The 12325-nt window shown below is 42.3% G+C and overlaps 1 pseudogene across 1 annotated transcript in view; it reads left to right on the top strand.

Annotated features, from left to right (window-relative positions):
• The first annotated feature begins 4072 nt into the window (after positions 1-4072).
• LOC311119637 (protein phosphatase EYA4-like) overlaps positions 4073-12325 on the top strand; it is a 38604-nt pseudogene continuing 30351 nt past the window's right edge. The window contains exons 1-3 of the transcript in view: positions 4073-4156; positions 8249-8326; positions 8787-8853. The product of the transcript in view is annotated as a protein phosphatase EYA4-like (transcript). The remainder of the gene's footprint in view (positions 4157-8248; positions 8327-8786; positions 8854-12325) is intronic.

Raw genomic sequence — 12325 nt, 5'->3', positions numbered from 1 at the left:
TGGTAAGAGGAGTTATTAACCAGTCAGATATAGTGTAATGGTAAGAGGAGTTATTAACCCAGTCAGATATAGTGTATTGGTAAGAGGAGTTATTAACCAGTCAGATATAGTGGTAAGAGGAGTTATTAACCCAGTCAGATATAGTGTAGTGGTAAGAGGAGTTATTAACCAGTCAGATATAGTGTAGTGGTAAGAGGAGTTATTAACCCAGTCAGATATAGTGTAGTGGTAAGAGGAGTTATTAACCAGTCAGATATAGTGGTAAGAGGAGTTATTAACCCAGTCAGATATAGTGTAGTGGTAAGATGAGTTATTAACCAGTCAGATATAGTGGTAAGAGGAGTTATTAACCCAGTCAGATATAGTGTAGTGGTAAGAGGAGTTATTAACCAGTCAGATATAGTGTAGTGGTAAGAGGAGTTATTAACCAGTCAGATATAGTGTAGTGGTAAGAGGAGTTATTAACCCAGTCAGATATAGTGTAGTGGTAAGAGGAGTTATTAACCCAGTCAGATATAGTGTAGTGGTAAGAGGAGTTATTAACCAGTCAGATATAGTGGTAAGAGGAGTTATTAACCCAGTCAGATATAGTGTAGTGGTAAGAGGAGTTATTAACCAGTCAGATATAGTGTAGTGGTAAGAGGAGTTATTAACCCAGTCAGATATAGTGGTAAGAGGAGTTATTAACCAGTCAGATATAGTGTAGTGGTAAGAGGAGTTATTAACCCAGTCAGATATAGTGTAGTGGTAAGAGGAGTTATTAACCCAGTCAGATATAGTGTAGTGGTAAAAGGAGTTATTAACCCAGTCAGATATAGTGTAGTGGTAAGAGGAGTTATTAACCCAGTCAGATATAGTGTAGTGGTAATAGGAGTTATTAACCCAGTCAGATATAGTGTAGTGGTGAGAGGAGTTATTAACCAGTCAGATATAGTGGTAAGAGGAGTTATTAACCAGTCAGATATAGTGGTAAGAGGAGTTATTAACCAGTCAGATATAGTGTAGTGGTAAGAGGAGTTATTAACCAGTCAGATATAGTGTAGTGGTAAGAGGAGTTATTAACCAGTCAGATATAGTGTAGTGGTAAGAGGAGTTATTAACCCAGTCAGATATAGTGTAGTGGTAAGAGGAGTTATTAACCCAGTCAGATATAGTGTAGTGGTAAGAGGAGTTATTAACCCAGTCAGATATAGTGTAGTGGTCAGAGGAGTTATTAACCCAGTCAGATATAGTGTAGTGGTAAGAGGAGTTATTAACCAGTCAGATATAGTGTAGTGGTAAGAGGAGTTATTAACCCAGTCAGATATAGTGTAGTGGTAAGAGGAGTTATTAACCCAGTCAGATATAGTGTAGTGGTGAGAGGAGTTATTAACCCAGTCAGATATAGTGTAGTGGTAAGAGGAGTTATTAACCCAGTCAGATATAGTGTAATGGTAAGAGGAGTTATTAACCCAGTCAGATATAGTGTAGTGGTAAGAGGAGTTATTAACCCAGTCAGATATAGTGTAGTGGTAAGAGGAGTTATTAACCAGTCAGATATAGTGTAGTGGTAAGAGGAGTTATTAACCCAGTCAGATATAGTGTAGTGGTAAGAGGGATTTAGTCAATCAATTGTTTGCTATCCCTTCTCCTTTATATCTGTGCCACCAAATGTTTACATGTTACTGTTTTGCTAGCACAGACTTGAATACAGTGCTATGAAAAAGTATTTGCCCCCTTTCTAATCTTCTCTACTTTTGCATATTTGTGATAATGAATGTTAACATATCTTCAACCAAAACCTAATATTAGATAATGGGAACATAAGTGAACAAATAACACAACAATTACATATTTATTTCATTTATTTCATAAACAAAGTTATGCAACACCCAATTCCCCTGTGTGAAAAACGTATTCTTACTTGTTCTTACTGTGGAATGCAGAGTTTGGTTTTCGCCAGGCATTACTGGAACCATGTCGTCCAAAAAGTTGTACTTTTGAATCATCTGTCCATAGAACGTTCTTCCAAGAGTCTTGATGATCATCCAGGTGCTTTTTGTCAAACTTGAGTCAACTTTTTGGACGAGATGGGTCCCATTATGCCTGGCGAAAACAAAACTCTGCATTCCACAGTAAGAACATCATACCAAAGGTCAAGCATGGTGGTGGTGGTGTGATGGTTTGGGGATGCTTTGCTGCCTCAGGACCTGGACGACTTGCCTTAATAGAAGGAACCATGAATTCTGCTCTGTATCAGAGACTTCTACAGGAGAATGTCAGACCATCCGTCTGTGAGCTGAAGCTGAAGCGCAGCTGGGTCATGCAGCAAGACAATGATCCAAAACACACAATCAAGTCTACATGAAAATTGCTAAAAAGCAGCAAATTGGAAGTTTTGGAATGGCCTAGTCAAAGTCTAGACCTAATCTCAATTGAGATGTTGTGGCAGGACTTGAAACGAGCAGTTCATGCTTGAAAACCCACACGTCACTGAGTTAAAGCAGTTCTGCATGGAAGAGTGGGCCAAAATTCCTCCACAGCGACGTGAGAGACTGATCAACAACTACAGGAAGCATTTGGTTGGAGTCATTGCAGCTAAAGGTGGCACAACCAGTTATTGAGTGTAAGGGGGTGATTACTTTTTCACATAGGGGAATTGGGTGTTGCATAACTTTGTTTATGAAATAAATATTTAATTGTTGTGTTATTTTTTCACTTATGTTCCCTGTATCTAATATTAGGTTTTGGTTGAAGATCTGATAACATTCAGTATCACAAATATGCAAAAGTAGAGAAAATTAGAAAGGGGGCAAATACTTTTTCATAGCACTGTATACTGCTGGTAATGTTACAATGGCCACGTGGTCATGTTTAAGAATTAAAACGTTAACGTGAATCTTCAGAAATGTAAACGATGACCTTGTTTTCCTCTGTGATTGAAGAGCGTTCCGTTTATTTCTCTTTCAGAGAATTGACGGCAAAATGGGGACGTACCTGTTCATATCCCGAAGTGTATTTATGATAATGTCACCTTTATTGATTTGTGTGCTTAAGGTTATTATTATGTACATTTATCATCTGAAATTCATGCTATTTAGTATTCTGATGTGAAACTGATTCTCACTGGCTGTTGCATCGTGGGTATTTGTATTTAAGCACCTGTCATTTCCTTGTTTGTAGGGCAGGACAGGTAACAGGTCGGCATGCTGCTGGGTTACAGGCATATTTGAAGCCTTTTTCTTAGCTAGAGCGCTACATATTTTGATTCAGTTTGACTTTGACCGGTTTATTTTCTTTTTTTAAATATCGGTTCAGTTTTGTCCAGTCTTATTTTCTCCACCTGCAAATAAAACGCCTCACTTTGGGCCAAGAAAAGTCAAGATTTGCTGTTGCATCCTCACTGTTAAAATCCAACTGCATGGTCAACATTGACACCAGTGAAGAGTCCAGATCTGAATCACATCCAAAACGTATGGCGAGATCTGACAACAGCAGTGGGTGGAGGTCACCCCCCTAAAACATAGAAGAATTAGAGCAGTTCGCTGCTGAAGACTGGGACAAATTGCCAGTAGAAAGGTGCAGCAAGCTCACTGATGACTACAATAAGCATTTGTCTGCAGTTATCTTGGCCAAAAGGCTGTGCAACTAAGTACTAGGTCTGAGGTGCCAATAATTTTGTCCATTCCATTTTGTCTTTATGTTCTATATTAAAATTGTAAACTTAAGTTGATTTAAATTAAAATTGGTTCTGCAATGTTGAAAATCCAATAACATGGTGTGTCGACCAATATTTTCTTACATTTCAGCTTATATTAGAAGACATAGGGAACTATTTAAGAAAAGTGCAAGGGTGCCAATATATTTGCAACTGCGTTTAATACATGTAACAATCCTTTAGGTAGTCCAGTTGCAAGGACCACTTTTGGATGCTGAGTGACATTTTGTAAACCATTCTGAAGCTTCATGAACCATTCCGAATCCAAATTAACCACAGCAGTGTTCTGGTTTGGCTTGTTGAGGTTGAGAGAGCAGATTGGTTGTCTGTGAGTTGTAACCCCGCCCCCCCCTCTCTGATCCTCCACCCATTCAGGAGAGACCATGACTATTCTAAACACGGCTGATTGGCTGCTGGGCTGCAGTAGCCCGCCCCCTGGCCACAGTGGAAAGGACTATGGTATTGACTGAGCATGTGTGTGTCTGAGCCGAGCGGCCTGCTCTGGAGTGGTGTGGCGTGATGTGTGTTTTAAATGTGTGTGAGGTGGGGTTGTGTGACGTGTGTGTGATTAAAGGGGCGCCTTCAGCAGCTCACAACGTTATGGAATGTTCAGATAGAAATATAGAATATAGAACAAACATGCCTCTCCGACGTGAAGACCAAGGAATCATGTTGTCTCTATTCATGGCATTTCTATCTGCAACGTTTGGCAACTGAACATGGCCTAGGTGTGTGTTTGAGAGAGAACAGGCATGTGTAATTATGTTACAGGCTTCCACCGTAGCTAGGTACAATACCCCGGTCTAGAGATCTTCCACGGTAACTAGGCACAATACCCCAGTCTAGAGATCTTCCATGGTAACCAGGTACAATACCCCAGTCTAGAGATATTCCATGGTAACTAGGCACAATACCCCAGTCTAGAGATCTTCCATGGTAACCAGGTACAATACCCCAGTCTAGAGATCTTCCACGGTAGCTAGGTACAATACCCCAGTCTAGAGATCTTCCATGGTAACTATGTACAATACCCCAGTCTAGAGGTCTTCCATGGTAACCAGGTACAATACCCCAGTCTAGAGATCTTCCATGGTAACCAGGTACAATACACCAGTCTAGAGATCTTCCATGGTAACTAGGTACAATACCCCAGTCTAGAGATCTTCCATGGTAACCAGGTACAATACCCCAGTCTAGAGATCTTCCATGGTAACTAGGTACAATACCCCAGTCTAGAGATCTTCCATGGTAACTAGGTACAATACCCCAGTCTAGAGATCTTCCACGGTAGCTAGGTACAATACCCCAGTCTAGAGATCTTCCATGGTAACTAGGTACAATACCCCAGTCTAGAGATCTTCCACCGTAGCTAGGTACAATACCCCAGTCTAAAGATCTTCCACGGTAGCTAGGTACAATACCCCAGTCTAGAGATCTTCCACGGTAGCTAGGTACAATACCCCAGTCTAGAGATCTTCCACGGTAACAAGGTACAATACCCCAGTCTAGAGATCTTCCACGGTAACAAGGTACAATACCCCAGTCTAGAGATCTTCCACGGTAATGAGGTACAATACCCCAGTCTAGAGATCTTCCACGGTAGCTAGGTACAATACCCCAGTCTAGAGATCTTCCACGGTAACAGGTACAATACCCCAGTCTAGAGATCTTCCACGGTAGCTAGGTACAATACCCCAGTCTAGAGATCTTCCACGGTAACAGGTACAATACCCCAGTCTAGAGATCTTCCACGGTAACAGGTACAATACCCCAGTCTAGAGATCTTCCATGGTAGCTAGGTACAATACCCCAGTCTAGAGATCTTCCACGGTAGCTAGGTACAATACCCCAGTCTAGAGATCTTCCACGGTAACTAGGTACAATACCCCAGTCTAGAGATCTTCCACGGTAACTAGGTACAATACCCCAGTCTAGAGATCTTCGACGGTAACAGGTACAATACCCCAGTCTAGAGATCTTCCACGGTAACAGGTACAATACCCCAGTCTAGAGATCTTCCATGGTAACTAGGTACAATACCCCAGTCTAGAGGTCTTCCACGGTAGCTAGGTACAATACCCCAGTCTAGAGATCTTCCATGGTAACTAGGTACAATACCCCAGTCTAGAGATCTTCCATGGTAACCACGTACAATACCCCAGTCTAGAGATATTCCACGGTAACTAGGTACAATACCCCAGTCTAGAGATCTTCCACCGTAGTAGGTACAATACCCCAGTCTAGAGATATTCCACGGTAACTAGGTACAATACCCCAGTCTAGAGGTCTTCCATGGTAGCTAGGTACAATACCCCAGTCTAGAGATATTCCACGGTAACTAGGTACAATACCCCAGTCTAGAGATCTTCCACGGTAGCTAGGTACAATACCCCAGTCTAGAGATCTTCCACCGTAGTAGGTACAATACCCCAGTCTAGAGATCTTCCATGGTAACTAGGTACAATACCCCAGTCTAGATATCTTCCACGGTAACTAGGTACAATACCCCAGTCTAGAGATCTTCCATGGTAACCAGGTACAATACCCCAGTCTAGAGATCTTCCACCGTAGTAGGTACAATACCCCAGTCTAGAGATCTTCCATGGTAACCAGGTACAATACCCCAGTCTAGAGATCTTCCACGGTAGCTAGGTACAATACCCCAGTCTAGAGATCTTCCACGGTAACTAGGTACAATACCCCAGTCTAGAGATCTTCCATGGTAGCTAGGCACAATACCCCAGTCTAGAGATCTTCCATGGTAACCAGGTACAATACCCCAGTCTAGAGATCTTCCGCTGTGCTGCACATGACATCATATCAAGCCCTCATTCTCCTCCCTCTCTTCCTTCTCTCCTTTCCTCCCTCTCTTCCTTCTCTCCTTTCCTCCCTCTCTGCTCTCCTCTCCTTTTCTCCCTCTCTCCTCTCCTCTCCTTTCCTCCCTCTCTTTCCTCCCTCCTCTCCTCTCCTTGTCTTCTCTTCTCTCCTCCATATCTCCTCTCCTCCTTCTCCTCCCTCTCTTCCTTCTCTCCTTTCTTCCTTCTCTCCTTTCCTCCCTCCCTCCTCCTCCTCTCCTTCCTCTCTCCTCTGCCTCTCCTCTCCTCTCCTCTCCTCTCCTCTCCTCTCCTCTCCTCTCCTCTCCTCTCCTCTCCTTTTTCTCTCCTCTCCTCTCCTCTCTCTCCTCTCCTCTGTCTCTCCTCTTTCTCCTTTCCTTCCTCTCTCCTCTCTTCTGTCGCTCCTCTCCTATCTCTCCTTTCCTTCCCCTCTCCTCTCCTCTCCTCTCCTCTCCTCTCCTCTCCTCTCCTCTCCTCTCCTCTCCTCTCCTCTCCTCTCCTCTCCTCTCCTCTCCTCTCCTCTCCTCTCCTCTCCTCTCCTCTCCTCTCCTCTCCTCTCCTCTGTCTCTCCTCTCTCTTCTTTCCTTCCTATCTCCTCTCCTCTCCTCTCCTCTGTCTCTCCTCTTTCTCCTCTCCTCTGTCTCTCCTCTCTCTTCTTTGCTTCCTCTCTCCTCTCTTCTTTCTCTCCTCTCCTCTCTCTCCCGTTCTTCTTTCTCCTCTCCTCTCCTCTGTATCTCCTATCTCTCCTCACTCTTCTTTCCTTCCTCTCTCCTCTCCTCTCCTCTTTCTCCTCTCCTCTCTCTCCTCTCCTTCCTCTTTCCTCTCTCCTCTCTCCTTTCCTTCCTCTCTCCTCTCCTCTCCTCTTTCTCCTCTCCTCTCTCTCCTCTCCTTCCTCTTTCCTCTCTCCTCACTCTTCTTTCCTTCCTCTCTCCTCTCCTCTCCTCTTTCTCTCCTCTCCTCTCTCTCCTCTCCTTCCTCTTTCCTCTCTCCTCTCTCCTTTCCTTCCTCTCTCCTCTGTCTCTCCTCTCTCTTCTTTCCTTCCTCTTTCCTCTCCTCTCCTCTCCTCTCTTCTTTCCTTCCTTTCTCCTCTTCTCTGTCTCTCCTCTTTCTCCTCTCCTCTGTCTCTCCTCTCTTCTTTCCTTCCTTTCTCCTCTTCTCTGTCTCTCCTCTTTCTCCTTTCCTTCCTCTCTCCTCTCTTCTGTCGCTCCTCTCCTATCTCTCCTTTCCTTTCCTTCCCCTCTCCTCTCTCTCCTCTTTCTCCTCTCCTCTGTCTCCCCTCTCTCTTCTTTCCTTCCTCTCTCCTCTCCTCTTTCTCTCCTCTCCTCTCTCTCCTGTTCTTCTTCTCTCCTCTCTTCTCCTCTGTATCTCCTGTCTCTCTTCTCCTCTGTCTCTCCTCTCTCTTCTCTCCTTCCTCTCTCCTTTCCTTCCTCTCTCCTCTCCTCTGTCTCTCCTCTCCTCTCTCTCCTCACTCTTCTTTCCTTCCTCTCTCCTCTCATCTCCTCTGTATCTCCTCTCCTCTCTCTCCTCTCACTATTTTCCTTCTTCTCTCCTCTCCTCTCCTCTCCTCTCCTCTCCTCTCCTCTCCTCTCCTCTCCTCTCCTCTCCTCTCCTCTCCTCTCCTCTCCTCTCCTCTCCTCTCCTCTCCTCTCCTCTCCTCTCTCTCCTTTCCTTCCTTTCTCCTCTCCTCTCCTCTGTCTCTCCTCTCCTTCCTCTCCAGTTAAAACAGAGCCTATAAACAACAGTGAGGCAGCCACGACTACAGGAGACACAACACTGGACAGCTACGCAGGATCAGGTAACACCCACCCACACACGCAAACACACACACACACACACACACAACACATGCAAACACACACACACACAACACATGCAAACACACAAACACACACACAGCAAACATGCAGCCCCATGTAGAGAGGTTTTAGAGACAGAGGGCGTGGTTGTCAGTGTTGACCTGTGACATCTCTATGACAACAGTCTCATGTCGCTCAGTTGGTAGAGCATGGCGCTTGCAACGCCAGGGTTGTGGGTTCGATTCCCACGGGGGACCAGTATGAAAATGTATGCACTCACTAACCGTAAGTCGCTCTGGATAAGAGCGTCTGCTAAATGACTAAAACGAAAATGTAAACAACAAACTAGAATCATATGAGAAAGAGGAATATGATCAGACGCAGTGTCTGTATTAGTTGTTGTTTACCAGTTGATTACCATTTTTGTTGTTTATTGTTGTTGTTGTTGTTTGTTGTCAGTCATCACCAGCAGTGGATACAGCCCTCCATCTGCACACCAATACTCCCCACCCATCTACCCCTCCAAGTAAGTCCTGGAATATACTATATAACTATACTATGCACTATTACTATATATTATATTACTGTATTACTATACTATACACTATCACTATATTAGATTACTATATAACTATACTATGCACTTTTACTATATATTATATTACTATATAACTAAATGCTATTACTATATTGTATTACTATATAACTAAATGCTATTAATATATTATATTACTATATAACTATAAATACACTTACTATATTATAATACTATATAACTATACTATACACTATTACTATATTATATTTTGTTACGTTTCAGCCTAGCTTAGTGGTTAAGAGCGTTGTGCCAGTAACCGAAAGGTCGCTGGTTCTAATCCCCGAGCCGACTAGGTGAAAAATCTGTCGATGTGCCCTTGAGCAAGGCACTTAACCCTAATTGCTCCTGTAAGTCGCTCTGGATAAGAGCGTCTGCTAAATGACCAATTATTATTTATTATTATTCTAAAATAGATCTAATTTTTAAAAAATCTGCATCAACCTACACGCAATACCCCATAATGACATTGTAAATATAGGTTTTTAGAAATGTTTGCTAATTTATAAAAAAACTGAAATACCTTTTTACATAAGTATTCATACCCTTTGCTATGAGACTCGAAATTAGGCTCAGGTGCATCCTGTTTCCATTGATTATCCTTGATGTTTCTACAACTTGATTGGAGTCCACCTGTGGTAAATTCAATTGACTGGACATGATTTGGAAAGGCACACACCTGTCTATATAAGGTCCCACAGTTGACAGTGCATGTCAGAGCAAAAACCAACCCATGAGGTCGAAGGAAGAGTTTGCCAAAAGGCACATAAAGGACTCTCAGACCAAGAGAAACAAGATTCTCTAGTCTGATGAAATTAAGATTGAACAAAGCGTCACATCTGGAGGAAACCTGGCACCGCTCATCACCTGGCCAATACCATCCCTATGGTGAAGCATGGTGGTGGTGGCAGCATCATGCTGTGGGGATGTTTTTCAGCGGCAGGTACTGGGAAACTAGTCAGGATCGAGGCAAAGATGAACGGAGCAAAGTACAGAGAGATCCTTGATGAAAACCTGCTCCAGAGCGCTCAGGACCTCAGACTGGGGTGAAGGTTCACCTTCCAACAGGATAACGACCCAAGCACACAGCCAAGACAACGCAGGAGTGGCTTCGGGACAAGTCTCTGAATGTCCTTGAGTGGACCAACCAGATCCCGGACTTTAACCCGATCGAACATCTCTGGAGAGACCTGAAAATAGCTGTGCAGCGACACTCCCCATCCAACCTGACAGAGCTTGAGAGGATCTGTGGAGAGAAAATGTAAGAATGGGAGAAGCTCCCCAAATACAGGTGTGCCAAGCTTATAAAGTCGTACCCAAGAAGACTCGAGGCTGTAATCGCTGCCAAAGGTGCTTCAACAAAGTACTGAGTAAAGATTCTGAATACTTAAGTAAATGTAATATTCCAGTTTTTTATTTTTAATAAATGTGCAAACATTTCTAAAAAAATGTTTTCACTTAGTCATTATGGGATATTGTGTGTAGATTGATGAGGAAAATGTTTTATTTAATCCATTTTAGAATAAGGCTGTAACGTAACAAAATGTGGAAAAAGTGAAGGGGTCTAAATACATTCAGAATGCACTGTACACTATTCCTATATTCTATTACTATATTACTAACCATACCAGTACTCCCAACCCATCTAACCATCCAAGTAAGTCCTTTAATAAACTATATAACTATACTATACACTATTACTATATAACTATACTATACACTATTACTATATTATATTACTATATAACTATACTATACACTATTACTATATAACTATACTATACACTATTACTATATTATATTACTATATAACTATACTATATACTATTACCATATTAAATTACTATATTAATATGCTAAACACTATTCATATATTATATTACTATTTTACTATGTAGCTATATTATACATTATTACTATATTACTATACTATGCACTATTACTATATTATATTACTATATAACTATACTATACACTATTACTATATTATATTACTATATAACTATGCTATACACTATTGCTACACTACCATTCAAAAGTTTGGACACACCTACTCATTCAAGGGTTTTTCTTTATTTATATACATTGTAGAATAATAGTGAAGACATCAAAATTATGAAATAACACATATGGAATCATGTAGTAACCAAAAAAGTGTTAAACAAATCAAAATATATTTTATATTTGAGATTCTTCAAATAGCCACCATTTGCCTTGATGACAGCTTTGCACACTCTTGGCATTCTCTCAACCAGCTTCACCTGGAATGCTTTTCCAAACGTCTTGAAGGAGTTCCCACATACGCTGAGCACTTGTTGGCTGCTTTTCCTTCACTCTGCGGTCCGACTCATCCCAAACCATCTCAATTGGGTTGAGGTCGGGGGATTGTGGAGGCAAGGTCATCTGATGCAGCACTCCATCACTCTCCTTCTTGGTAAAATAGCCCTTACACAGCCTGGAGGTGTGTTGGTTCATTGTCCTGTTGAAAAACAAATGATAGTCCCACTAAGCCCAAACCAGATGGGATGGCGTATCGCTGCAGAATGCTGTGGTAGCCATGCTGGTTAAGTGTGCCTTGAATTCTAAACAAATCACAGACAGTGTCACTAGCAAATCACCCCCACACCATAACACCACCTCCTCCATGCTTTATGGTGGGAATTACACATGCAGAGATCATCCGTTCACCCACACCGCATCTCACAAAGACACGGCGGTTGGAACCAAAACTCTCCAATTTGGACTCCAGACCAAAGGACACATTTCCACCGGTCTAATGTCCATTGCTCGTGTTTCTTGGCCCAAGCAAGTCTCTTCTTCTTATTGGTGTCCTTTAGTAATGGTTTCTTTGCAGCAATTCGACCATAAAGGCCTGATTCACACAGTCTCCTCTGAACAGTTGATGTTGAGATGTGTCTGTTACTTGAACTCTGTGAAGCATTTATTTGGGTTGCAATTTCTGAGGCTGGTAACTCTAATGAACTTATCCTCTGCAGCAGAGGTAACTCTGGGTCTTCCATTCCTGTGGCGGTCCTCATGAGAGCCAGTTTCATCATAGCGCATTATGTTTTTTGCTACTGCACTTGAAGAAACTTTCAAAGTTCTTGACATTTTCCGTATTGATGACCTTCATGTCCTAAAGTAATGATGGACTGTCATTTCTCTTCGCTTATTTGAGCTGTTCTTGCCATAATATGGACTTTTACCAAATAGGGCTATCATCTGTATACCCCCCTACCTTGTCACAACACAACTGATTGGCTCAAACGCATTAAGGAAAGTAATTCCACAAATTAACTTTTAAGAAGGCACACCTGTTAATTGAAATCCATTCCAGGTGAAGCTGGTTAAGATAATGCCAAGGGTGAGAATGTGTCACGATCGTCGAAGGAGGAAAACCAAG

The sequence above is a fragment of the Coregonus lavaretus genome (genome assembly GCF_964263955.1).
Source record: "Coregonus lavaretus genome assembly, contig: HAP1_SCAFFOLD_4211, whole genome shotgun sequence".
NCBI classification, from domain to species: Eukaryota; Metazoa; Chordata; class Actinopteri; order Salmoniformes; family Salmonidae; genus Coregonus; species Coregonus lavaretus.
Note: the sequence above shows the minus strand (reverse complement) of the source record. Positions and strands in the feature narration are given on the sequence as shown.